Source organism: Oryctolagus cuniculus, chromosome 3, assembly GCF_051225735.1.
Source record: "Oryctolagus cuniculus isolate XC-2025 breed Fujian yellow rabbit chromosome 3, ASM5122573v1, whole genome shotgun sequence".
Classification (NCBI taxonomy): domain Eukaryota; kingdom Metazoa; phylum Chordata; class Mammalia; order Lagomorpha; family Leporidae; genus Oryctolagus; species Oryctolagus cuniculus.
In genome coordinates this window covers 76464583-76492378 of record NC_142869.1, presented here as the reverse complement: position 1 = coordinate 76492378, position 27796 = coordinate 76464583, and the positions used below count along the sequence as shown (strand labels likewise).

The window sequence follows — 27796 nt, the reverse complement described above, 5'->3', positions numbered from 1 at the left end:
TACTCACTGTCGCACAGTTTAGGGTGACTAATTTTAACCAGATTGCCAATATAGAGAAAAGCACGAGTGAAAATGTAGACAAATCTTGAGAATGTGTGCTGAGTAGTCTTTTAGGTAAATGCTACAATTAAATGTTTGCAATAATATTCAGGGAATAATTTTCTTTAGTGTCTAATTATCTCTAATATGCTATAAATCAGTGAAAATGTGATCTCAATAGAGGTAATATATAAACAAAGTCAAATACACCGCATTGAATATAAAATCTTACCTATCATAACACCTGGTATATTATTATTGCTTGATTTAAATGTTCCCATAAAGCCAGTACCATCCACAAACTAACTTCACAGCACAAATTGAAATAACTGTGGAAGTGTTATGCAGATAAGCACAAATGGAAATTCATTGATTTAGACACTGGCCAATTGAATGGAGAGGTAGATGGATTTTTCTCTGCTTGCCAGTTTGTAAACACTGATAATTTTGTGAATATGTAGAGGATTTTCAGGGTTTTTGAGGATAACCAGAGAATTTCTCTTTTGTGTTTGCTGAAATTGCATTTTACAGGTTATTAGAAGATAAATATTTATTAAGTGGAGATTTGAACATGTGCAGAGGGCTTTATTAGCCAAATAATACACAATATATTCTCTAACCACACTGGATTAACACCAGAAATTAGAAACAAAAAGATGTTAGAGAATATATAAATTTATTTGGAGACTAAACAACACATTTCTAAATAACTCAAATGTCCCTTTGTCAACATTTATTATTGATATTGTACCTCTCTTCAAAGCCCAGATTAAATGCTAAGTACTTCAGGCAGAATTCCTTAAAATCCGAACCCTATTCCCCAAACACATAAGCTCTTACTCTCCTGGTAGCCACAATGTCTCTGACATGTGTTGTGTATTGTGTTATGGAGTGAGTACATGTTTTAAAAATACAGGATCTAAAGCAGTATCATTTCATCAGCACTATTTGAGCAATAATTTATTGTTGATTGCCTCACTGAGAGTTATTAAAGCTTTTATTGTAAACAAAGATGGCCCTTTTTTACTACACATTTTACCTTGTGTCTCTCAAAAAATATTTACATTTTGGGGCGTTGTGGCATAGCAGGTAAAGCCAATACCTGTGGTTCCTGGCTGCTCCACTTCTGATCCAGCTCCTTGCTAACGTGCCTGGGAAAGCCATCAAACATTGCCAAAATCCTCGGGTACCTACACCCATGTGAGAGACTTGGATAGATCTTCTAAGAATTGCTTAGAAAACTAGTGTGATCACAAGCTTGATCAGGGAGATGTAATAAAATGCCTACTGGAAGCTACTCTTGTTTATTTTTTGAAAATTTTATAAATATCCTCCAAAACAAACACAAAAAACCACCAACATGCCAGCAGAGTTAAAAGAAAAAGCTTAGATTTCTAAACAATATTCCAACATAAGTTTACTTTTTCCTTTAGTCTAAAAGCTCAGAAACGACTCAACCCGGTTTTCCCTTAGTAACTCTCTATTTCACTAGACTCTCCAACATTGGGTAAAAATGGGTCATTTTACTGTTAAAAATGCATATTTTGCTGATTCATGTCCATCTCGGCTAAAGCAGTAGCCCTAGCCTCTGAAATTGTTGCTCATATTTTTCTTGAAGTTCTTGGGGTTAGAGGTATAGTTGTTTAATTTGAGCCCATGAATAGCCTTACGGTACTCAGTTCTGGTTATCTCTCATACATATTGCCACTCGCAAAGAAGTTTGAGAGCAAGAGCTCTCCACTACTACTGCGGAAGGTTCCCTGCCCCCACTTAACTGCACACCTCTGTGGATCACAGAAGTTGATCACTGGTATTCCCAAAGCTGTGTCCTCAAGATGCCAGTCAGGCTGTGTGCCACACCAAGGGGCCACAGTACCTCCTTTATTCCCTGGATTTCTCTAACTCCATTAGCTTGTGTTTAAACATTCTTCCCACCCAAGGACTCACAGAAACCAACTCCTGTGGCCTGCGTAATTAGTTCTTCAAACATGTCTGGGAATCCCTGAGTTTCATCTTGGATTCGAACTGTATCCTACATTTTACTTCGGAAGAAAAAAAATAAATCTTTAAATCCTAGTTTTTAATGATCTATCTGCTCCCCGAAGTCCAGTGTTAACTCATATCAATTTAACCCATCTCTTTAAACTTGAATTTATTTATTTATTTATTTTTTGACAGGCAGAGTGGACAGTGAGAGAGAGAGACAGAGAACAAGGTCTTCGTTTTCCATTGGTTCACCCCCTAATGGCCGCTGTGGCCCGCGTGCTGTGGCCGGTGCACCGCGCTGATCCAAAGCCAGGAGCCAGGTGCTTCTCCTGGTCTCCCATGCGAGTGCAGGGACTCGGGCCCATCCTCCACTGCACTCCCAGGCCACAGCAGAGAGCTGGACTGGAAGAGAAGCAAGCAGGACAGAATCTGGCACCCCTACCGGGACTAGAACTTGGTGTGCCAGCGCCACAGGTGGAGGATTACCCTTTCGAGCCGCGGCGCCGGCCTCAACTCGAATTTTGAAACTTCTAAGGAACTTCATGTTCCCATCATATGACAACAGCTGTAGTTCAGCTTAATTATGATCTTTTGATATGCAATATGGATTTTGTTTCAAGGAAACATCTAGGTAACACTTTTTAATATTTGGGTTAATAGCAGACACAGGAACTCTCATGTTTATCCAAAGTTCCAGTTTATATTTCAGAATTGTAAGAAAATATATTCAAATGAAGGAAAAAGGATTATTGCATTCTTTCCATGTCATAATGGAGATGTATCTAACAGGTCCATGTAAAAGTGACTTAACTCTGTAGAATAATTCCCTTTGTTTGACATACTAAACAGCTGCTTAAAACTCAGACTGCCAAGTTACACAATAACTTGAGGATTTTTGCTTGGTAGATACAAAGTATTTGTCCAGTAGAAAAGACAGTCCTAAGATTATGATGTGATTGCCCTACAGGAGGAGATATCTAGTTTTGTATCCAAGCTAGCAATCTTTCAATCTTTTCCCAAATTTCTTCTTTTTTTTTTTTTAGTGCCTCCTAGTATGCTCTTGAAACCATGTTACCATGTTTATCATCTTGCTAGCTTCCTCATTAACAAGTTAGGCAACTTTATTTCCTTTCCTTTCCTTTCTTGCTTTCTTTATTTTTATTTCTTTTCCTTTCCTCCTTTCTCCTCTCCTCTCCTTTCTTTTCCTTTCTTTTCTTTTTTGTCTGTTAGAGACACCGAGATAGAGAGTTCTCACCTGCTGGCTCATTCCTCAAAAATCCACAAAGGTGGAGGCTAACCTGGGCCAAAGCCAGGAACCCAGAACCCAGTCCAGGCCTCTCGAGGGAAACAGAGGTGCAACTGCTTGAGCCATCACTGCTGAGTCCCAGGGTGCACAATAGCAGGATGCTGCAGTTAGGAATGGAACATGGGCACTCTGATATGGGATATGGATGACTTAACCTACCTGGCCAACTGCCCATCCCTAAATAAATTTTTCAATAGTTTTTATTCTATATTGGATGGAATCTATGTTTTGTTTGTTGAAAATTATGCCTTTGATAGGTTGGGAAACTGGCACATTGAGTTGCCCAAAGGAACTCGACAGCCAGATTGCAATGCAAGTATGCTGTTTAAGCTCAGGCATGTTTCCTTGGCTCCTGAGTCGATCCCAAGCAGCATTGAAACTTTACCTTTGCTGACTCTTTGCTTCTAGTTTTGTTTGTTTGGTGGTTTTCTGATCCTGTGCTTTTGTTTTAGTTTCTGGATCTTGGCAAAGTCTGCCAGGCCATCCATATTTTGTCTTATACATGATTTGGGCCATTTCCCTTTCCACAGACAGATGCAAAATGATTGGATGGCAAACCACGAGGCTATTTCCAACTAATTGAAGGAGCATCCTGTGTATCTGTGTGTCTGGCTTGTGCACAGCCGGTAAGTCATTGTCTTTTGGTGGCTGCAGTATCTGAGAATCTGGTTACAGTCTGACCACCTCTGCTAAGTGGATGATGGTGATCTGTTCTCCATCAGATGAGACAGTAGCAAATCTTGTTTTTCATTTCAGGACTTTGTGTCCATTTGTCAGCTTGTCTATTTGTAAACAAATCACAAAAGCCTTTTATTTTCTGTGGAAGAAAGCAGTTCTTTGAGATCAGGCCTATTGTCATTTCGTGACTGTTCATTTTGACCTACAGCAGAGACTAGAACTCGAGCTATAAGCTTTCTGTAGGTCTGTAATAGTGAGATGATTTGTCCTCTCATTGACTAAGGGTGGAATATTTTCATGGCTTGGGAAGGTATTAAAATATTTGTCACAATGTCTCTTAAAATAACAGCATTGCTTTGGCTGCTTTAATAAGGAAAAACACATAAATCTAAAATTCTCAGAATTCCCAGAAAATAAAGTAACTGAAGTTGTAAATCTTTCAAAGAACTAGACTCTGAAGGAAAACAAAAGCTATTTTCTCAGAAACTGGCAAGTCAGGACTCTTTCTATATAATAATCAAGTTTATATAATCAGTTTCAATCTATGAGTAAATTAGTTTAAAATATTTAGTTTAAAAAAACATGTATCATTCCCCTGTATGTCATTTATTTGTTTGTTTGATTGATTAAGATATGGATTTGTTTTCTCACTAAAGAGACTAGTTAATCTGGATTACCTAAATTTCCCATCCTGTTTCTGATTGGATAAGCTAATATTATTCTCACATAATTTTTATAGTTGAAGAAAAAGTAACAATCATGTTCTCAACTAATTGAATATATGACCTCAACTAATTAAATATATTTCTGACAAACTTTTTTTAAAAAACAGTAATTATCTTTTATAACTTAGTAATTTAAACATAATGTTTGTGATCCTTGGTTAACTTTAAGATCTGAAACTAATATTAAATCCAATTAATTAGTTACTAGGATACTTGAAGAATTTCTAAATAATATAATGTATTCAGACATTAGCCAATAATTTTTATTCATTAGAGAGAAGCTTTATTTTTGGGTCATGCTAACATACATACTTATTTCTGTTACTTTAGTGAATTACAAAAAGAATGCATATAGAGAATCTAGTTGTGATTTTTGGTGATACATTTAAATACTTGGGTATGAGAAAAAATTTCCAGAAACCTATCTCTCAATTAGTTGAGTTAGTTACTTCACTTAAGGTTATAATTAATAATTATGGTTGAAACTATGCTAAGGCCGGCACCGTGGCTCACTTGGCTAATCCTCCGCCTGCGGCACCAGCACCCCAGATACTAGTCCTAGTTGCTCCTCTTCCAGTCCAGCTCTCTGCTGTGGCCCAGGAGGGCAGTGGAAGATGGCCCAAGTGCTTGGGTTCCTGCACCTGCATGGGAGTCTGGGAGGAAGTACCTGGCTCCTGGCTTCAGATGGGCGCAGTGCCGGCCATAGCGGCCATTAAGGGAGTGAACCAACGGAAGGAAGACCTTTCTCTCTCTCTCACTCTCACTGTATATAACTCTCTCTCTGTCTCTCTCTCTCTCTCACTGTCTAACTCTGCCTGGCAAAAAAATAAAAGAAAAAAAGAAAAAATAGTAGGATCTCTGTCCTTAATGTGTTGCACTATGTGAATTCACAGTATAACTAGTACTCAAATAGTACTTTATACTTTGTGTTTCTGTGTGGGTGCAAACTGTTGCAATCTTTACTTAATATATACTAAATTGACCTTCTGTATATAAAGATAATTGAAAATGAATCTTGGGCTGGCGCCACACCTCAATCGGCTAGTATGATATATTTTTTTTGAATTCAGTTCTGTTGATTTCTTCTCTAATTTTAATTATTTCTCTTCTACTAGTTTTGGGTCTGGTTTGCTGCAGTTTTTCTAGATTCTTGAGATGCATTGATAGCTCATTTATTTGGTGCTTTTCAAATTTCTTGATGTAGGCACCTATTGCTATAAACTTTCCTCTTAACACTGCTTTTGCTGTATCCCATAAGTTTTGATATGTTGTGTTATTATCCTCATTTGCTTTCAGGAAGTTTTTGATTTCTTGGGGCCGGTGCCATGGCTCACTTGGTTAATCCTCTGCTTGTGGTGCCGGCATCCCATATGGGCGCCAAGTTCTAGTCCCGATTACACTTCTTCCAGTCCAGCTCTCTGCTGTGGCCCAGGAGGGTAGTGGAGGATGACCCAAGTCCTTGGGCCCCTGCACCCGCATGAGAGTCCAGGAGGAAGCACCTGGCTCCTGGCTTCGGATCAGCGTGGTGCGCCAGCCACAGTGGCCACTGGGGATGAACCAATGGAAAAGGTATACTATAGTATCCTGTAGATTCCCAACAATATTTTTTAGATTTCTAATTTCCTCTTCTTTTCTTTGGTTTGACTATATACTTTCCCACATGGGAGACCAGGAAGAAGCACTGGCTCCTGGCTTCAGATCAGCACAGTGCTGGCCATGGCTGCCATTTGGAGAGTGAACTAATGGAAGGAAGACCTTTCTCTCTGTCTCTCTCTCTCACTGTCTATCTCTCTACCTGCAAAAAAAAAAAAAAAAGGTTTTTTATTTCTCTTTTGATTTCTTCTATGACCCACTGTTCATTCAGAGGCATGTTGTTCAGTCTCCATGTGTTTGCATATGCTCTAGGGATTACTGAGTTGCTAATTTCTAGCTTCATTCCACTGTGGTCTGAGAAGAAGCATGGTATGATTTCAATTCTTTGAATTTGCTGAGACTTACTTTATGGCCTAGTATGTGGTCAATCCTAGAGTAGGTTCCTTGTCCTGCTGAGAAGAATGTGTATTCTTTAAGTGTAGGATGAAAAGTTCTGTAGATATCTGTTAGATCCATTTGGGCTATAGTGTAGATTAAATCTGCTATTTCCTTGTTGATCTTCTGTCTGGTTAATCTGTCTATTGCTCAACATGAAGTATTGAAGTCCCCCAATACTGTTGTATTGGAGTCTAAGTCTCCCTTTAAGTTCCTTAGCATATCTTTTAAATAATCCAGTACTCTGTAATTAGGTGCATATATGTTTGTAATAGTTACATCTTCCTGTTGAATTGATCCCTTCATCATTATATAGTGCTCCTCTTTATCTCTCTTAACAGTTTTTGTGTTAAAGTTTATTTTGTCTGATATTAAGATGGCTATGCCAGCTCTTTTTTGGTTTCTGTTGGCATGGAATATCTTTTTCCAGCCTTTCACTTGCAGTCTGCATGCACCTTTGTTGGAAAGATGTGTTCCTTGTAAGCAGCAAATAGATGGGTTTTGTTTTTTAATCCATTCTGTGTCTGTGTCTTGTAATCAGAGAGCTGAAACCATTTACATTCAATGTGACTATTGATAAGTAGTGACTTTGCCCTGCCATTTTTCCAAAGATATTTCTGATATATGCTTTGAACTTCCTGTGATCTTTTGCTGTAAGGTTTTCTTCCTTTACCTGCTTTCATATTGATGGCCGTGTTTCTGTGTTTCTGTGTGTAACACATCTTTGAGCATCTTTTGCAGGGCTGGATGAGTGGTGACAAATTCTTTCAATTTCTGTTTGCTATGAAAGGTCTTTATTTCACCTTCATTCACAAATGAGAGCTTTGCAGGATATAATATTCTGGGCTGGCAGTTTTTCTCTCTTAGTACCTGGGCTATATCTCGCCATTCCCTCCTATCCTGTAGGGTTTCTGTTGAGAAGTCAGCTGTGAGTCTAATTGGAGATCCTCTGAGAGTAATCTGATATTTCTCTCTTGCACATTTTAGAATCTTTTCTTTATGTTTCACTGTGGTGAGTTTGATTACAATGTGTCATGGTGAGAATCTCTTTTGGTCATGTTTATTGGGGGTGCTATGTGTTTCCTGTACTTGGATGTCTCTTTCCTTCTCCAAACCTGGTAAGTTTTCTGCTAGTATCTCACTAAAAAGACCTTCTAATCCTTTCTCTCTCTCCATGCCTTTAGGAACTCCTAGAACCTGAATGCTGTTTTTTTTTTTTTTAATAGTATCCTATAGATTCCCAACAATATTTTTTTAGATTTCTTATTTCCTCTTCTTTTCTTTGGTTTGACTGTATACTTTCCTGTGCTCTGTCTTCTAAGTCTTATATTCTCTCTTATGCCTCAGTGATTCTGTTTTTAAGGCTCTGAAATGCGTTTGTCATTTGATCTATTGAATTCTTCCTTTTATTTTGATTTCTCTTCAATATCTCAATTTCATGTTCTACTAAATTCCTCATTTCATTTTGCTTCCTCCTTAATATTTCATTTTCATGAGATATTTTCTGTCCTGTCATGTATGGATTTCTGTAGATCATGCATTTTTTTATAACTTCTAAATGTTCTTATCATAAATTTTTTGAAATCTGTTTCTTGCATTTCTTCTATCTCATCATTTTCATAATCTTGTAGTGGAGTGTCATGTTCATTTGGGAGCATCATGATGTCTTCCTTGTTCTTGATTCCTTGGTTTTTGCATTTGTTGTTTGGCATTGTGGAGATATTCTTTGGCTTCTTCTTTTTTTTCCTGCTGGGGTGGCTTTTCTCCTTATACTATGACTCTAGATTAAGTGGACTGTCTTCTTTTGGTGAATCTCTAGAGGCTTTTGGTGGCTGTGGCCAGAGAGCTCTATTCACTTCAGGGTTAAGGGTGTGCCAAAAGTGACACACCTAGGTTCGGCATGGTAAATCAATCTCTCTCTCTCTCTCTCTCTTTTTTTTTTTTTTTTTTTTTTTTTTTTTTTTTTTTTTTTTTTGACAGGCAGAGTGGACAGTGAGAGAGAGAGAGACAGAGAGAAAGGTCTTCCTTTTTGCCATTGGTTCACCCTCCAATGGCCGCCGCGGCTGGTGCGCTGCGGCCGGCGCACCGCGCTGATCCGATGGCAGGAGCCAGGAGCCAGGTGCTTTTCCTGGTCTCCCATGGGGTGCAGGGCCCAAGCACCTGGGCCATCCTCCACTGCACTCCCTGGCCACAGCAGAGGGCTGGCCTGGAAGAGGGGCAACCGGGACAGAATCCGGAGCCCCGACCGGGACTAGAACCCAGTGTGCCGGCGCCGCTAGGCGGAGGATTAGCCTAGTGAGCCGCGGCGCCGGCCTCTCTCTCTCTCTTTTAATTCATAAGGGAAGTAATTACGCTCAGCTGAGCTCTTCTCCTTGATGGCAATCAGTGCCTGAGCACTAGCTGCAGTGGGTATAATATTTGTCTGCTCTGTCCCAATGACCACACAAAGGATCTGTGCAGTCCTCAGTGTAAGCTCAGATTCCCCTGCAATGTCTCTCTCTGGGTAGTTAAGGCCACCTGAGTTTGTGGCATCTCCCACCTATACTACTCATGTTTCAGCCACACCATGAGTTCTCCCACACACCCTCAATTTTTTTTTTTTCATAGTCCTGGTTCATAAGCTCCACACATTCACTAGGTCTTAGTCTCCTGTTATTACTCCCAGCCAGAGTCAGGTTTTTCAGATTGGCTGAGGGTGGTGCAGCCCCGAGCTGGCATAGCTGTTACATATGTTCAAAATGGCACCTGCTCTGTAGTCTCGCATGCCTTTGTAAGGTGTGTGGAGAGAGAGAATCATATCTATACCGTCCCTTTATTTTTTTTCTCTCCTCTAGTTAGGCTGGTGTACTTTCCCCCATGGGGCTTCAAGACTCGTTCCCTCTAGACTTTTCCTGTCCTTTTCTGCCAGTGTCTCGGGTTACTGCGGTTTCGCCTCATCTCTCTTTCCACTGCTGGTCCGAGGACAAAATTCTCAGCAGCTGGGCTCTGGAGCCGTGGGCGCCTGTGTCCTCCATGTAGATCTACCATGTCCCTCTAATTCGGGATTAGTGTCCTCTGCAGTTTTTTCCCTAATTCTTCCCTGAGACTTCACTATCTGTCGCTCCCCCTCTTCGTGGAGGAGCAACACAGGACCCTGCGCTGTTCTTTCGTCTGCTCGGCCCTCCCCGGGTTTGCTGCTGGTTCTTCCCGGGTTGGCTACTATCCCTTCCACCTCCGTGGAAGGGCAGTTCCCCCTGGCCACATTCCCCACTTCCGCAGGGGAGCGGCACACCGCCGGCCGGCTTTCTTGGGGGCTACACGGGTGTTCCTTCAGCTAGATGTTCCCCATAGATGTTCCTGGTGCATGCCGTCTCTCTCCTCCTTTATAGTCCTCCTCCGCCAATCCCAACTCGGCTGCCCACACGCCGAGCACGCTGCTCTCCTCCAATCAGGAGCAAGTCCTACAGTTAATTGGTTGAACTGGAGGCAGCTGTGCGGAAGCTGTTTACTTCTCTCCCAGCGCCATATTGTGGGAGAGCAGATGCATAGAATAAGTCTTAATTCCAGTAACAGTCTAGTCCGAGCTGCTCCCCACAACTATCTCCACTTTTATTAAACTATCCTTTCCTGGACTATCAGTGAGCTCCTTCCCAATTCCCCCATCTTGGAGCCCCTCTCAAGTATTACTTTCAACATGTATTTTGTACCTAAGTTATTTTGTGAATTGCCCAGGGTTATGAGAAATTCCAAAAGCCTTTTATTTCAGAAAACAATATGCTATAAATAATTTGAGTTGCTTATTATGTTCCATATTTCTTAAATAACTCCACACTATTATAAAATCTGCATTGGAATATTTAGCACATCACAGAGAATCCCTACTTTCCCTAAATACTGTGAGCCATTATATTATACTTAAACGTTCTTAATATATATATTTCATTGATTATGCTTAACAGGATGGCCCAGGATAACTGTCAATTTCTTCATTGTTTATAATATATGTTCTTTATCTTAAGGAAAACATTAATAAAATCCATATGAAGTATTTATGAGTGACACGCTATGGAAGACTTTACTCTTTCCCATCCTGATATTTTGGTTATAATAAAATAATCAGAAAAACTCAGTCATATATATATACATATACATATATATATATATATATATATATGCATGATTTCTCTTTCCTCTCCTCCTTGCCTGAAGGCTTTGCTCTAAAATGCAGGCTATAAAGCAAATCTCAGATCCTTGTGATAGGGACTACGTGATAGACAGCATCCCAAAATATCATACCCTTCCACACCAAGATTCTCTTCTAATCATCAGGACTGTGAATATGAAGATATTACAGGTCTTTGATTATATAATTACAGGACAAAGGGGATTTTGCAAATGTAACTAAGGCTGCTAATACGTTGGTCTTGGAAAAGAAGACTGTCTCCAGTGGATCCAATTAATCACAGGTGCTTTTTAAAGCAGCTAGTTTCTCCAACTGGTAGCAGAAGAGCAAGTCAGTGATAGTTGACATTTGGGAAGGATTTGGCTTACTGCTGCTGTTTGGAAGATGGAGGGGTTACATGAGAAGGGATCAAGGTAGCCTTCAGGAGTAAAGAGTGGGCCCCAGTTGACAGCCAGCTTGGTGACCTTGGTTCTACAGTCCCATGGAACCACATTCTCTGAATAGCATAAAGGAATTTGAAAGTGGGATTCTTATCCAGAGCCTGCAGACAAGAGCCTATCCTAGTCAGCCCCTTGATTTTAGCTTTGTGAGACTCTGAGCGCTGAACCTAGTTGAGGAACACACTGTGTTCATCAGGCTGAAGCTGGTGACTCAATCTAGGTCTCCTATATGGGTGGAAAGACCTAGTTAGTTGAGCCAGCATTGCTGCTGCCACCTCCCCCACCCCCTTACCTTCCCTGGCCAGGGTCTGCATTAGCAGGAAGATGGATTCAGAGCTGAGAATCAAAGTCACGTCCTCCAGTGTAGGACGTAGCATCCCAACTGGTGCCTTTATCACTAGGCCAAATGCCAGATACTCAAGAAGACTGTTGACCTATAGTATTTGAACACAAGTGGACCTTTCTTCTAATTGGCACATGATAAACCCTATTTCCATTTTTTTTTTTTTAATTTTTGTTAGTATAAAGAGAACAGATTTCATGTATTTCATAGGTATAATTCCAAGAAGATAACCATTCTTCTCTCCATCCTACTCTTCCTACCTCAATCCCTCTTTCCTTCCTTTTTTCTTTAATTTTTATCAAAACATAATTTCAATCCACTCTATAATCACAGGCTTACTCTTTTTATTTTTCAAAAATTTATGCCTAGCCTTAAATCTACAGTATACAAGTGCTTTTGCAAGTTGAAATGAAGCACGCTTTAGGTAACGTATTTCTCCCATAGAACTGAGGAATAAATACTTTGCTAAGTTTTTCTGCTCCTTTTTTTCAGTGCTAACAGTTAATTGAGCACTCTTAATAAGACCCTGTCCTCCCTTTACCAAGACATGATTAGACAAATTGATTGTGCAACCAAGACCATTCCTGGAAGTGTCATATATGAGAAGAAATCTCATTTTATCAGTTCTGACAAGCCCACTATGAAGGGACAAAGGTTGTACTTCATAGGTGAAAACTACACTCATAAAACCCTACCAGAAAATTGGTCTGATATGCGGTCAAGAGTTTATAGGCTGTAAATAACATCACTGCTTGGCAGGCCAGAGACCTCATCTTCTTTTAGGGACCTTGAGAAGAGAATTTACCCAAATTTATTGACACAGCAAGTGAACTTTATTGAGATGAATTTCTTGTGTTTGGTTTCTTATCTTCAGAATAAAACAAACAATGTAAGGAATTTTCTGAAACCTGAAATTATAGAGACTATTAAAAGCACAATTTGAAATTCTTCACAGAATTTTCACAGAAGTTAATTTCCTGGCCTGAGTAGTTGTTCAACTCTGTGTGACTGAAGATATGCTGACCATAGCAAGGAGGCATATATGGTTAATTAACACCTTGTGCTACACTCACATGTGAAGATAAAGTGAGACAAGCCTTCCTTTGTTTTCAAAAATAATCCTTAGAGATTTTGTTATTGTTTGCATAAGTGTAAGCTTAAGTGGTTTGGAAAACATGTTATGCCACTGAAGATAACAAGTTTTTGAAATCCGGAGTAGTTTGCTATTTCTTCCCAAAATTAGATTTAGCATCTTCCATTTTCCTCAGTTATAAACTAAATAAACCTTTGAAACATATTTATTCTACAATAGTATTCATCATGTTTTCAATGTTCTGAAAAATGACTGTCAAAAATACAAAAAATTCTACTTTACAGTTAATTTTAAAATAATTTTATTGTGATTGATAATTTTAAACTTTGAGATTTTACTCCAAAGTCATGATTATTTAGCTTTTGAAAAATCATTAATTTTTAAAATCTTAAGGAAGCACTCTAAATTTGATGATTAACTTGCTCTTTGACTTGGAAATTTTTGTAATGTTAAATGAGAAGGAAAATTATATTTCTGTAAATAAACTGGTTAAACATTACTCTATCTAAACAGAAAAACCATGAGATCTCTCTTTCTTCATTATTTATTATTTCTTTATTTGTCTTAAACTTTCAATAGTATTTTCCAATCAGTGAATTTATTACTAATTCTGATAACTGTATTCACTTCTCATCATTTTTACATTTAAAAAAACCCTTAACGGTAGTAGTATGATATACTACTACTTAGGAGGCTATAATTGGGCGTGGATAGGCACTGGGGAAAGGGAAGCAAATATCAGTGATTGAGTGTAGGAAGTGGTCAGTAGGATCTAAAAGAAAACAGTAGTATTAACAGTGAAAAATAAGTATTTTTTAAAATTATTTTTCAGGGGGCAGATATTTAACCATTTGTAGTAAAGCGTATATCAAGAAACACTGAAATATATTTTCATATCCTTTTACCTTTGGCTTTCTTATAAAATGTCTTTAATTTTTATGTACATGCTAAAACTGGCTCTAATGTTTTAAATGACTTGAATACCTAGACCAAATCCTATTTTGTCAAATGATATTTTAAGCATTCTAAGGTGTCTTAATCTGGAGAAAGCATTAGGAGATGGATAGACTATTTGGTCATGGTTAGTCAATAAGTCTTCAAGACCATCAATTTTTCCCAGTAAGTCTGGGACTACAATATATAATTTACATAATTGCTATGGCATTAGCTTAACTGCACAGCCAAGAAACTTCCTAATCAGTTACTGACAAACAAAAACAACAACAGGATATAACTCCTTATTTTTATTTCAAAAATAGCAATTAGATTGGTCAAAGGACAGGCTAAGTTCTTTTATTATATGATCAATGCAAAACTGAGATACTGATATAGATTACATTTAAGTAGTCATTCCCAGATAAACAGTTACAAAAAGAAACTATCATTATATTAAAGCAAGATATTTTGCATTGTTTCCAAAGATTCTTTTTTTTTCTCTTTTTTTTTTTTTGGCCTGAAATCACATAATATATTTGGTGTGTCATTTGGAAACACTTTAGGACGTCTGTTCCTGTTTTGGATATTTGTTGATTGAATGATCAACATGCAGGAAAGCCTCCTAAATTTTCTGGTATCCTTGGAAGAAGAAGAAAGTATACTAAACTATGTATATATCTTTTTTCTGTATATACATTTTGGGAATTTAATATACTTCTGATTATATTGAAAGCCAACTTTTTCAATATTAGATGCCTTTCTATCTCCTGTTAAATATCTTTTCTGAGAATGGTGCACCCTAAGACCCTGGGCAGAGCCGAAATTCTGTTTTCTTCTTCTCATGATTAGTGTGAAATAAAATGTGAAGAATTTGTTACTTAGGACGGTTTTGGATGGGTCACAGAATTTTCATTCAGGATTATTTAAGTAAGTAAGCAGTAAAAAAAAAAAAAGGAAGTGAGCAGTAAGGTATTTTTTAAAGTTGCAGGGTAGAAAATTCACTTACAATTATGCAGATATGCAAAGAACTTGTTGATTTTTATTTATTTATGGCTAGCAAATGCTTTTGAGCCTTCTGTTCGCTCAGTGGGTTTAATTGGGTAGGGATCAAAACATCCTTTTCCAATCAAGGCAAAATGTTTTCTTCAAACTACAACAATTTGATTCGGCAAACATTTGGTCAATTTAAAGGTCAACTCTTTATTTGACGATTTGTCTTGTGCCTTCCACCTTTACAAGACAGCATCCAGACAGAAAGTTTAAGCTTCTCAGTGCGGAGGTGAGTGCCTCCTGGTGCTCTTTGTGCTTGTCTGACTCCTGGATTTACAGACTGGTGGTATCTAGTTACTAGTGGTCACTGTGGTACAGTCCTTGAGTGTTTATAAATCAAATCCGTGGAAGTCATGGTCTGTTTATCTTCACTGTCAGAACTTGATTGTTTTTCCTTTATGTTCATGTCTTGATCCTTGTTGATACTGCAGATTCTTCATTTGTTCTGGTTGTGTCACCAGCCTTCTCTTCAGTCCAGGTGCACACCTGGAATCCCTTAATTATAGAGGACTTTGACTTCCTCATTGTAATCACTTGGTGGGCATCCAGGCAGTCTTAAATACTAGTGGTGTCCTCTTGAAATAGGCAAGAACCTCTGAATCACTTTCACGCCATGTGCAGGCTTTGAAGAGCTGTGAATACTGCCTTAATAACGCTTAACCATTTCTCTCCATTGCCTCAACATTGTTAGAAATCTTCTCCCCTTTCTGCCTCCCCAGTGTCAGTGGGAGGCTGATCTCATGCTAATCTGTACCCAGGGCACCAATCAGGACATATGGCCAGACCTTCTCAGCTTGTGGCTCTCCTCTACCCTAATATTCTATCCTGCAGTAACTGTAACCCTGAGGGGTGTGGACATACATAACCAGCTTCTGGAAAGCTGTTTTCTCTGCCTCTCTTTTCTCTTCCCACTGTCCCCCTCCCTGAAATGCAAAGGCTCTCTACTCCTTTGTTCTTCTCTGCTGATGCCAGATCATGGGTTTGCTCTCCCTTGTGGTGTATAATAAAACCCTGTTATCCAATTTTCTTGACACTGTTCTTCATATATTAATGGGAGCTAAAGAAATGTAGAAAATACTTTTATATCAAAACAAAATTTGATATTGAAGCCTATTAATTACCTGTGTACTCAAAATTTACATTTGGATATCAAAAGTTGAATATTTTCATTTTAAAAAATCTGTATTGTAATCATCTTAATCTACTCTGGATGCAAACAGATGCCTCAAACCATCTGGCTATCTTTTCACTCAACAAAACATTACTGAGCATACGTGTTTGACATAGTTTCTGGTTCTTATGTGCTAATGGCAGAGGTGAGCAATAAACAAGAGAGATAGGGAAGTATTAGAAAGTGAAAAATGCCAAGGCAAAAGGTTAAGCATGGAAGGGCAATTGGAAGTGGTGGAGGAGCTGTGCTGTTCTTGGTGGGGGAAGGCCTCAGTGAGAACAAGACTTTTGCAGAAAATCTTAAGTGGATCAAGGAGTTAGTTACTGACTATCTGAGGGAAGAGCATTTCAGGCAGAGAAAAAGAGCAAGCTCAAAGGCATGAGAACAGGAAGCTTGTCTGCTTGGAACAAGAAAGGAATAACAGCTGAGCTCCAACAGGTAAGGAGGAATGCCTTTCCCCAAGCATCACATCGGGTAGAAGATCTTGTGACCAGAGTGGTGGCCAACATATTGAATTCATAAATAGTTTCTACCATGGTTCTTCTCTCACTGCCCCATGCCTAACTGCTGCCCACAGAGATCATGCTTCCTAATTAAGCACTTTCACTTGTGTAAGCCTGGGTGGCAGGCTCTGCTTTCTGGAGACTCCAGGAGGGGAATGTTTCTGTCTTCTACCATTTCAGCAGCACAAAAGTAGCTGATCTCCCCTAAGCATCCAGAAGACTGTCTGGCATATGACAGACTCTCAATAAATCTGTGTTGAACTGAATCGAATGGAATTTTGTTCTCCAAGCACTAAGTTAAGGATTAAGGATTTGGGACTTTAATGTCAAAATGCAACTATCAAAATGATATATTTCCTCATTGGTTATTGAACTATACTATCACAATTCAAAATGTATGGCAATACAGAGCAGGAGTTTAGGGGGTTAAATGGTCTATATTCAGGAGGCAGACTGCTTGGGTTCTGCGTCCCTTGCTGGCTGTGTAGATTTGGAAACTTCCTTAACCTCTCTTTTTTGCAAATCTCTAAAATGAGAATAATAATCTATAACTCAAAGGGTTGTTGTGTGAATTTAGTAAATGATGGCATACAAGGTATGTTGTAAGTATAGTATAAAATTTTGCTATTATAATTATTGATTTCCACTATAGCTTGATGAAAATCATCTAATTCAAATGAATAGATATTGGCACATTTTAAAGAACTCTAACTAAAGTACTTCACCATTTTCTTGCATTATAATTATTTTTAGTTATAAGAAATACTCTCATAAACAGTTAATAATAAAGAAATATGCAAACTTCCATAACTATTCCATCAGCACTGCCCAGCCAAAGTTTCATTTTATTCAACTGTAAGTTCAAGGAGAAGTTAGGACATATCTCATGTAGAATTCCCTGGGTTCAGCTACTGCTCTGTTGTGTACTCCAACTTTCTAGCAGCACAGTCCCGGGGAAACAGAGGCAACGACTCAAATAATTTGATTTCCATCTCCTAGATGGGAGACCTAGAATGTGTGCTTGGCTCCTGGAACTGGCCCCAGCAAAGTTCCAGCTGTTGCATTCATTTAGCAGAGTGAATCAGCTAATGAGAGCTGTCTCTTTTTGTCTCTCTCTTCCTCTCTCTCTCTCTCATATAAAAATAAGAATAAATTTTTTAAAATATTTTAAAAATGTTCATGTCAGCCTAATTGATAAATATATTACTAGCCAATCCATGATAAATTTTAAAATTCTATCATATATAACTTTTCTTTGGCTCCAATAGATGAAGCAGACAACATCAATTTATTTTGCCATTTGAAGCTTATGTACAAAACATCAGGTTAAGTCTCAAAATCCTGAAATTTCATCATTGGTGAATTTGGGGTTGCCATGTCTATCCCATCATGTTTAGGGGAGAATTAAATGTCATAATGTTCATGAAGGGGTGTAGCACAGACCTTGGCATGTAGTTAAAGATCAGTGACACTAACTGAAATCAGTGCTAGCTGGAATAGCACTAATTGGAATCCCACACTGCTCTGAGCTCAAGACTGTGATTTTCTTAAAAAGAATCCAAACACAAAATTTTCTGCTTAAAAATGTCTCATTAGTACTTGGCAAGTGAAACTTACTTTCATGACAATAAATGTTCCAGAGATGGGCATTAGACACTGAAAGCTTTTCATTAGCCATAACAGCACCAGTTACTGAGCTATTTCAGCTGCATTTGAATTTGTAATTTAATTTAGGAGATTGTAATGAGAACTACTAAAAGCAACCTAATCCGAGTTCTTTGAATTTTTTTAAACTTGGCATTATGTTCTGAGCAAATGAGCTTATTAAGCAAGCTGCTTGGAAGGCATGATACCTTAGTTCGGAGGCTAACTCGTGCTTTACAAACGTTAAACTTATAACACGTGCTGAGTGTGACATTTAAGTTAATAAAGATAAGGTAATGAATGGAACACTAGACTTAGTGTAGAAAACTTAATCGCTAACTGCATGACCTTGACTTAACCCTTCCTTTTTAAGTCTATAAAATATGTGGTCATGGGAAAGTGGAAGGAGATTATAATAGCTATATCCTTTTTCCTCCTTTGGTTTTCATGCCAGTGAACTCTATGAGGGAGGTCCTATATACATGAAAGGCATCATTACTTTAGCAGCTGGGAACGTCAGGTATTCAAATACTAGCACAGGACTTCCATGACTTTGAAGGAGGAAAGAGAACTGGTTAGTTTTATTCCAGGTAGCCATCAGCTTGAGGATGAACCACAAACAATCCTTTGCTGTTACAAAGGCTCTTTACGGATGCCTTTATATGCCAAGCCTAGCACTTGTACCACCATTTCTAGCTTAAATGACACCAACAAATGTCCTCTTTTATCCTCACGTATAATGAAATTCAAAAAGACTAAAAACATATATTTTCTTTCACTCAGTCCCCGAATATGAATTTATTTACAAATACTTTGACTCCTTAAGCTATTTAGACTTAATCATACATTACATATTACATGTGAGATAATTTAACATAATACAATTGTGCCTTTTTACAACACTGCTAATTAAGTGCTTTAATCAAGGCTGATACCAAAGTAAATACTGTGGTAAATCCCCATGACTTCATTTAGGGGAGAAATGATTACTTGTAAAAAAAAATACTGGAAGAAAACACATATAATATTTTTAAAGGGAGTTTTTGAGGCTTACAATGAACTAACATTTTACTGAATTACTTTTCTTGAAATGGTACTGAGTAAATATACTGAAATCCAAATACCCAAAAAAACTCACAAATGGAGATGAAAGCACTTTATTAATGCTAGACTATTTGGGATTATCATTTTTCAAAGGTGCTTCCTGCTCAGTTTTAAATGTCTGGTGCTAAAAATGATAAGCAAGCAAATTTGTCAATAGACCAGTTATGCTCCGTACTCTGTTCTTTTCAAAGAGACTAAGTGCCTGATTCCAGCAGTGATTCCCCAGTCTGCTGTAGTGTTGGATTTCCATTGTGGCCATTAACTGCTGAAACTGAGCCCAGAGCCCTCGGTCACAGGATAAGAACGTGGAAAGAGATACCACGAGGTAAGTTAACTCATCCTTCTACCTCTGAGAAGAGCATACTGTGCTCAAATACTTCCAAATGAATAATTTTGCATTCTAATCAGAGCAGAAAAGCTAAGGAGTAGGACTTCGCTTCAGAAACTCATCTGCATACTGTCTATGTGAATGTTGCTAAAACAGCAAATAAATGTTCCAAAATTTGCTTGGGTAATGCCTCCCGAGTGATCAGATTAGTGCACATCTGGGATTAGGCATCTAGGCATTACAGATTCCTTAATTTGCCTGAGGAAGTTCCATTATGAATTAAACAACCCCATAGAATATAACCATTTGCCTACATCTTATTTTACATTAATCGCTATCTTGGTTCTTAGATTTTTTTTTTTTTAACAAGATCCTCTTTCTCCACCCTCCACCCTGGGTAATAACACACTTAACTCAAAGTTGAGCTCACTACCTTGGCACCATATTTCCCCTGACATTTTATATTCTATTGAATGCCACATTCTGTATTTAATTCTTCAAAAACTATTCCAGCATCGGTGTCTCTTTTCAATTTGTTGCTACTAGCATACTTGAGTCCTTTGTTGTGTTTTACTTGGATATAAACAGCCTCCTGCTCCTCTCCTTGCTCTGCTGTTTCTCTGGCTCCCAAGTATACCTTAGCACTGCTGCCAGAGCAGTCTGTAAAAAAATACAGCGAGGACTTCAGCCTGCATTGAAACTGTCAATGGTTCCACACTGTCTGCTGAATGGCATCCAAGCTCCTTGACACGGCTTCCGCACCCCTCTCTCATACCACTGACAGCACACATCTCATCTCCTGATTCCAACCTAACTTTCACACGGACGGCAGTATTACTAAACTACACAAAATATCGTCAGTACACACTAGGTTATCTGATGTGTTTTTTCCTAATTCCATGTCTTTATAATATTGTTTCCTTAATCAAAAATTTTTATTCTTCTGGGTGGGCATTTAGTGCAGTGGTTAGATACTCGTTAAGACACCCACATCTCGTATCAGAGGGCCTGGGTTCTGAGTCCTGGCTCCTTTGCTCCCAATTACAATTTCCTGCTAATGTGCACCTTGGAAAGCAGTAGGTGATGCCTCAAGTAGTTGGGTCCCTGCCACCCGTGTGGAAGACCTGCATTGAGTTCCCAGCTTCCAGCTTTGGCCTGGTTCAGCTCTGGCTGCTGTGGGCATTTGGGAAGTGAACCATTTGAATGGAGCTATCTCTGTTCTTTCTCTGCTTCTTAAACAAATAAAAATACAATTTTGTTCTTCCAGTATTACCTGTTGAAATTTAACTCTTTGATGCCTAGTCAACTCATCAATCAAACCATAATAATAGCAGCTACACTTTACTATGTATTCCTAACATGTCAGGCCCACACTGAACATGCTTAGTACATAATCTCTCTCATTGCATCCAAGCAACTTATTAGGAAGACATTTCATAGGTAAAGAAACTGACATTTGGGAATGTTAGTGATTTTTACCTTAGGCAGCACAGCTAGTAACAGGTATGTGACACATCCTAGTTATTATGAACTTAATCTAAGAATCTTTTTCCTTTTTTTTTCTTAAATAAAACCCTGATTTTTTTTTTTCAAATGGTCTTATGACGTGGCTTTAGCAAAGAAGACCGAAACAGCAATGTGCTGGGGATTGGAGCAACATTTTGTCATCCTGATGTTGGTACTATCCTTCCTCCTGTCTTTCTGCTGGTACTATCCTTTCCTCCCTTCTTTCTGCTTCTTAGAAAGCAGAGATGAGAGCCTGCTATAGGAGAAACCAAGTTGGAAACTGTCAAGCTGAGAGACAAATACTAACAGTGACAGAGCACAAAGGCCAAAAGAGCCTGGAACATGGGTGATAGCGGGAGCTGTTGCATTGTCATCTGTCCTGAAGTTCTTTTTGGGTACAAAGACTGAGGTTCAAATTGGCTCAGTTATAAATTGGGTTTTCTATTGCTCATACCTGAATCCCATCCCTAACTAACCCATGACAAAAATGGCCTGCACACCCAGGCCTGCGTCACATCAGGCTCCATTTGACTACTATGTCAATGCCTCCTTCATGAAGCAATTAAACTTTACCTGAATCCCCACCTCAGAAGTAAAATTTTCCTTATTCTGTGCTCCCATACAATTCGGGGTTATTTTTTTAATGTCCTATGGCTTTTAAACTTCTTATTTAAAATTTTTAGTGTAAACTGTAAATTGCTTACAGATATAGACTATAGCTTATTTTCCTCCATATACAAAATGAAATCAAATGGACATTTGCTGTGTTAAATTAAAATCCACAAAATTTAGTGCATAGTTTTCTCTTTGCTAAATCTTCTAGGAGTTGATTTACTCTTCTTGCAATTTGATTTAGACTGAAGTGTAAACTAAACCACAGTGATTTGAGTCCGCATGACAGTGCAGGAAACCAGCTTCTTTAGGGCTTTCTGAGAGGTTCTTAGTTTATTACCTCCAGGGTGCTTCGAAACAAGGTTCTCCTGTTCAGTCTCACTTTCCCTTGAGTGGCACTGGTGCTACTGAGACTATTAGGCTGTGGCTGTGTACCCCATTCCAGACTGGAAGGAGCACCCACTGCTGTCACTTTATTCCACACTGAAGCACAGATCTTCTTAGTACTCATTGCACAACAGAGACCAAGTTGCATCTTTTGTTACTATTATTTTCATTTGAAAGAGATAACTGTTATCTGCTAGTTCACTCCCCAACTCTATAGCATTCTAGAAAAGGCAAAACTATAGAGAAACTGAAAAGATCAATGGTTGCCAAAGGTTAGTGCAGAACAAGTAATGGAGAGATGGAGGTCAGAAACTGCTAGGCCAGCAGAAATACTCTGAACAAGACTACAGAGCCAAAGCCAGGAGTACAGTTCAGGTCTCCCACGCCAATGGCAGAAATCCAGCTACCTGAGCCACAACTGCTGCCTCCCAGGGTACACATTAGCAGGAAGCTGGAATCAGGAGCAAAGCAGGGACTTAAAGCCAGGCACTCCAAAATGAGATGCAAGCATCCTCACTTGCATACTAAGTGTTAGATCAAATAAATGTCTGTCCCCACTCCCACCCACCCCCAGGTTATAGTTTTAAAGAAAACAATAAAAGAAGAAGGAATGAGACAGTGGAAGAAAAACACACAGAATACTTACAGTTACACAGGCCGAGATCCACTGGTTTCTAGCATTTTCTTTGCGGCTTTACATGACTAGCGCTGTTCACTCTAAGCACATAAATTGCCATGGTTCTCCAAGCCATAGAGTACCAACAGACCATGGGCCCCAGAGAAATACCAGTCATTTATCCCTCACCCCCTCATAAGGCCTCCTCCCCCTAGTCTTCATTGACTTTGAAAATATGAATTTCCCACAATTGTGAAAATATGAATTTCTTTCAGGGAATGCCTAAACTTCACAAAATAACTAAAATAGGGTTTGCATGATCCCAATAATCTTAAGGAAGTTTGCTTCATGAATATAAACTTGATTATAGTCTAAATACAGTGGATCAATTACATTTTGGAAATTTTTTCCCATTGGTTTCCAATAGCTGACTAATTCTCTTAACTCTAAGGTGACATTGCTGTTGTCACATTTGTCAGTTCCTAATAATGCTGAGATACTGTCACTGGTTTTTATGGATCACTGAAATGTTAACATGTGGTGATGAAGTCTAGATTTCAATAGTTTAAGGAGAAAGAGAGTGACTGTAGATAAAATTTTAAGGTGTTTTGTGGAAAGTGAATGGAGTGGATATAAAAATGGACATGGGAACTTGAACTAGCGTAGGGGCCAGTTTTCTATTAAATAAAGAAACATGGATTTGGAAGAGAAGAAAGGAAAGGAACAGTAGAGTGAGGGAGGGAAGTGGAGACAAAGAAGGGAAGAGAGATAAAAAGAGAAAGTCCTTTCTAGTAGAGCATATTATTTTGCATATTATTGATTTTGGCAAGATTTAATTAAACTCAAGCAAGTGACATCCTGGTATTTTCATACACAGCATACAAACAATGCTCTGTACTTATGGGCAGGAAGAGAGCTCAAGAGATATGTCTTTGAAGTCTTGGAAGAGAAATTGTTTATGAATTTAAGTGGAAAGCATTTAAAGCCAAATATTGTTTCAGATAAATAAACAATATAAGTAAACCAGGTTCTTTTAGATACTGTCGGTTCTCAATACCACGTATATCTTTTATCAACTTCCTGTTTGTTGATAGGTTTATAATTTTGTGATTTTTATGCTTTATTAACTTCAAATTAAGATAGCCTTTTATAACATATTTTGATTTTAAAAAATCTGTAGAAATGTGTAAAGTATATCATTAAATTAAATCTTTTAAAAAATAGGACTTCCAACTGGACTTCACTGGACTGAGGCTAATGTGATGAGAAGCTGTGGAGAATTCAGTTACTAAGAGAGAGTCACTCACTCTCCCTTACCAACAGGAAAATGAATTTGCTTCATCTTTTAGTATCTAGTACAGAAAGCAGGACCGACTGCAGTCTTTGTAAAGCTTAAAGTAGTTTTTCCATTGAGAACAAGACAGTCATTTGACTCCTTCCTGCATCATAAGGTGATAGAATAGATATTAACAAAAAAACAAGTAACAAATAAAATTGAAAAAATGTGTTTTAATTATGATTTTTATAGATGAATTCATAATGATATTGATTGACAGATTTTTTTGGGTGGCTAAATAATAGACATGTTAAACTCTTTAAATTCTTTCAAATTCTAGAATATTTTATAATTTTTGAGAGGGTATTTCAAATTGGGTGATTCTTAAATATTTAGTTTGTCTTTGTTGAGGTCTTTGGCATGTATCAGTTACCATGAAGAGTGTAATTTAATTTCTAAGATTTAACTAGTCATATGAGAACACCCTCTGTGGTCATAGGCACGGTAAAATCAGAGCTCTGTGCTCCTGGATAAGAAGAAAACCTCAAGGAACATGTATGTCTTTGAAAAGAAATTATTTAGGAATGAAGATGGACTAATGAAGTTGAGTATCTCAGTGTCTCACAGAGAGAGAGAGCCTTCTGCCCTTGGAAGGAGTCATCTTTTCTGTCTGTGTGTGCCATCTGTCTTTTCCTGTTCCATGCCAGAAGAAAGAACCAGATTACAAAGCCAGTTTGTTTCGCCTTAGTAACTGTCTCTGCTACTGTTAGTAGGAGAAGGGGTCAAGTGAGTCTTCATTAAGAGATAGTCATTGCCTCCTCTTTCCAGTTCTGAGCTCATAGATTTAATGTCAATTCTGTGTTGTCTACACAATCTTAAATGATTCAAGTCTAACAAGGTGAAATTTAGTTAGTTTAAATATAAATCTTGCATTATTTATCCACCTTCAAACATAGTTGTGCACAAGTACAGTATAGGAGACGTATTTTAAAGTAATAGCTATTACAGCTTATTAGCAGCAAAAACTTAAGCATAATTTAAAATTATTTTGAAAACTCATTGTACATTATGCCGCCCCAAAAGATTTCCTGTCTTCAAATACTTGTGTAATGCTGCGATCACTGGGCCCACATCTTGGGCCATGTGTTCTACTTTATCAACTCCATAAACATTATTTAACATCTAGCATTGAAAACGGAAATCACTCTCAATCTTTCAAATAGAGGAAATTAAATATGGAGAATTGATTGCTCAGATGATGGAAAACAGAGACGCTAAATACGAGATTGTAAAACAACCTCGAGATTAGACCTCAGGAAGCTCTAATTCCCTCTGGACTGGGAGAACAGCAGATGGATATCTGGGTATCAGGATTCAGAGGCAGAGCTCAGGCAGGAACTACAAACATGATGGGCAGTGGCCCAGTGATTGCTGCAGGCTAGGGGTCAGGGGTGTTTCCTGGCAGGAGCTGGAGTGATGAAGGAGATACGAGGACCACTGGAGATTCCCTGGGACACAAAGAGAGAGGAGAAGAATCACCTAACTTCTCCGTGTAAGGAAAAATCCCGCTTGTGTTCTTTAAAGGTTCTTTCTGAGTTTTGACTCTGGACAGAAATCAGCTGTGGGCTAAACTGAATTATTACGACTAGAGTCATTCATAGTGCAACAAGACCAGAGCCAGTAAGTCAAAGGACTGGATCATCATTGGTAGTATTTACCAGGAGGATAAAACAAGCTTGTCTTGTTTCTTCTTTTTACATGATACTTTAATAATTTATTTTTTTTTATTTTCGATTCTCTTTATATACAGAAGATCAGTTTAGCATACATTAAGTAAAGATTTCAAGAGTTTGCTCCCACACAGAAACATAAAGTGAAAAATACTGTTTGAGTACTGGTTATAGCATTAAATCTCAATGTACAGCACACTAAGGACAGAGATCCTACATGAGGAGTTAAGTGCACAGTGACTCCTATTGTTGACTTAACAAATTGACACTCTTGTTTATGGCCTCAGTAATCACCCTAGGCTCTTGTCATGAGCTGCCAAGGCTATGGAAGCCCCCTGAGTTCACCCACTCTGATCATATTTAGACAAGGCCATGGTCAAAGTGGAAGTTCTCTCCTCCCTTCAGAGAATGGTACCTCCTTCTTTGATGACCCATTCTTTCCACTGGGATCTCACTCGCAGAGATCTTTCATTTAGGTTTTTTTTTTTTTCCCCAGAGTGTCTTGGCTTTCCATGCCTAAAATACTCTCATGGGCTTTTCAGCTGGATCCGCATGCCTTAAGGGCTGATTCTGAGGTCAGAGTGTTGTTTAGGACATCTGCTATTCTATGGGTCTGTTGTGTATCTCACTTCCCATGTTGGATCATTCTCTCCCTTTTTGATTCTATCAGCTAGTATTTGCAGACACTAGTCTTGTTTATGTGCTCCCTTTGGCTCTTAGTCCTATCATTATGATCAATTGTGAACAGAAATTGATCACTGGGACTAGTGAGATGGCATTGGTACATGCCACCTTGATGGGATTGAATTGGAATCCCCTGAGATGCTTCTAACTCTACCGTTTGAGGTAAGTCAGCTTGAGCATGTCCCAAATTGCACATCTCTTCCCTCTCTTATTCCCACTCTTATATTTAACAGCGATCACTTTTCAGTTAAGCTTCAGCACTTAAGAAGAATTGTGTATTGATTACAGTATTCAACCAAAAGTATTAAGTAGAACAAACAAAAAAAATACTAAGAAGTATAACATATTAAGTTGTTCATCAACAATCAGGGCGAGGGCTGATCAAGTCACCGTTTCTCCTAGTGTTCATTTCACTTTAACAGGTTTCCTTTTTGGTGTTCAGTTAGTTGTCACCTATCAGGGAGAACATGTAGTATTTGTCCCTTTGGGATTGGCTTATTTTACTCAGCATAATGTTTTCCAAATTCCTAACAGGGATCACTTTTCAGTTAAATTTAAACACCTAAGAATAATTGTGTGTTAATTACAGAGTTCAACCAATGGTACTAGAACAAAAAAAATACTAAAATGGATAAAGTATTACATTGTACATCAACCGTCAGGACAAGAGCTGATCAAGTCACTGTTTCTCATAGTGTCCATTTCACTTCAACAGGTTTCCCCTTTGGTGCTCAGTTAGTTGTATAACTTAATCTAAATTTTGAAATACTTTGATTTGTTCCCCTGTCACTCTAACACAAAGAATAGAAAATTAATAGCCAGCATCTATTCATACTTTTTAACATGCAAACTCTGTTCCAATAGCTTTGCATTTTCCAATACTTTCAATTTTCACAATAACCTTGAATCTTGCTTTTATTCCATTTTATGGAAAAAGTTGAGGAGCAGGAAGGTTAGCACAGAGATACATTATTATACAAAGATGTCATGGTTGGATGTTGGGGTACTACATGTGACCTTAGTAATCATCTCTGCTATGTGACGATTCCCCCAAAGCAGGTCTTTACATAAACCCTTCTAAAATGAAACAGTGGAGCCTGCTTTGTGGCATAGCAGGGTAAGCCACTGCCTGAAATACTGCCACCCCATATGGGTGCTGGTTCAAGTCCTGGTTATACCACTTCCTATCCAGCTGCCTGCTAATGCACCTGAGCAAATAGCAGAAGATAACCCAAGAGCTTGGGCCCCTGTACCCATGTGTGAGACCCACATGAAGCTCCTGACTTCAGCTTGGTGCAACCCTGGCCATTGTAGCCATCTGGGAAGTGAATCAACAGATGGAAGATCTCTCACTATGTCTTTCACTCTCTCTAACTCTGCCTTTCAAATAAGTAATCTTTTTTTTAAAAAAGAAATTCTTTTAAAAATAAATAAAATAAAACAGTGTTT

General features: G+C 38.4%; 1 long non-coding RNA gene across 2 annotated transcripts in view; it reads left to right on the top strand.

Annotated features, from left to right (window-relative positions):
• LOC149127395 (uncharacterized) overlaps positions 1-27796 on the top strand; it is a 76698-nt gene that overhangs the window by 24587 nt on the left and 24315 nt on the right. The window contains exons 1-2 of one of the 2 annotated variants that reach the window (XR_016231526.1): positions 16182-16395; positions 19400-19533. This is a non-coding gene — a long non-coding RNA (uncharacterized LOC149127395). Of the gene's footprint in view, positions 1-16181; positions 16396-19399; positions 19534-27796 lie in introns of those variants that run through there. The other variant, XR_016231527.1, reaches the window with a different exon arrangement.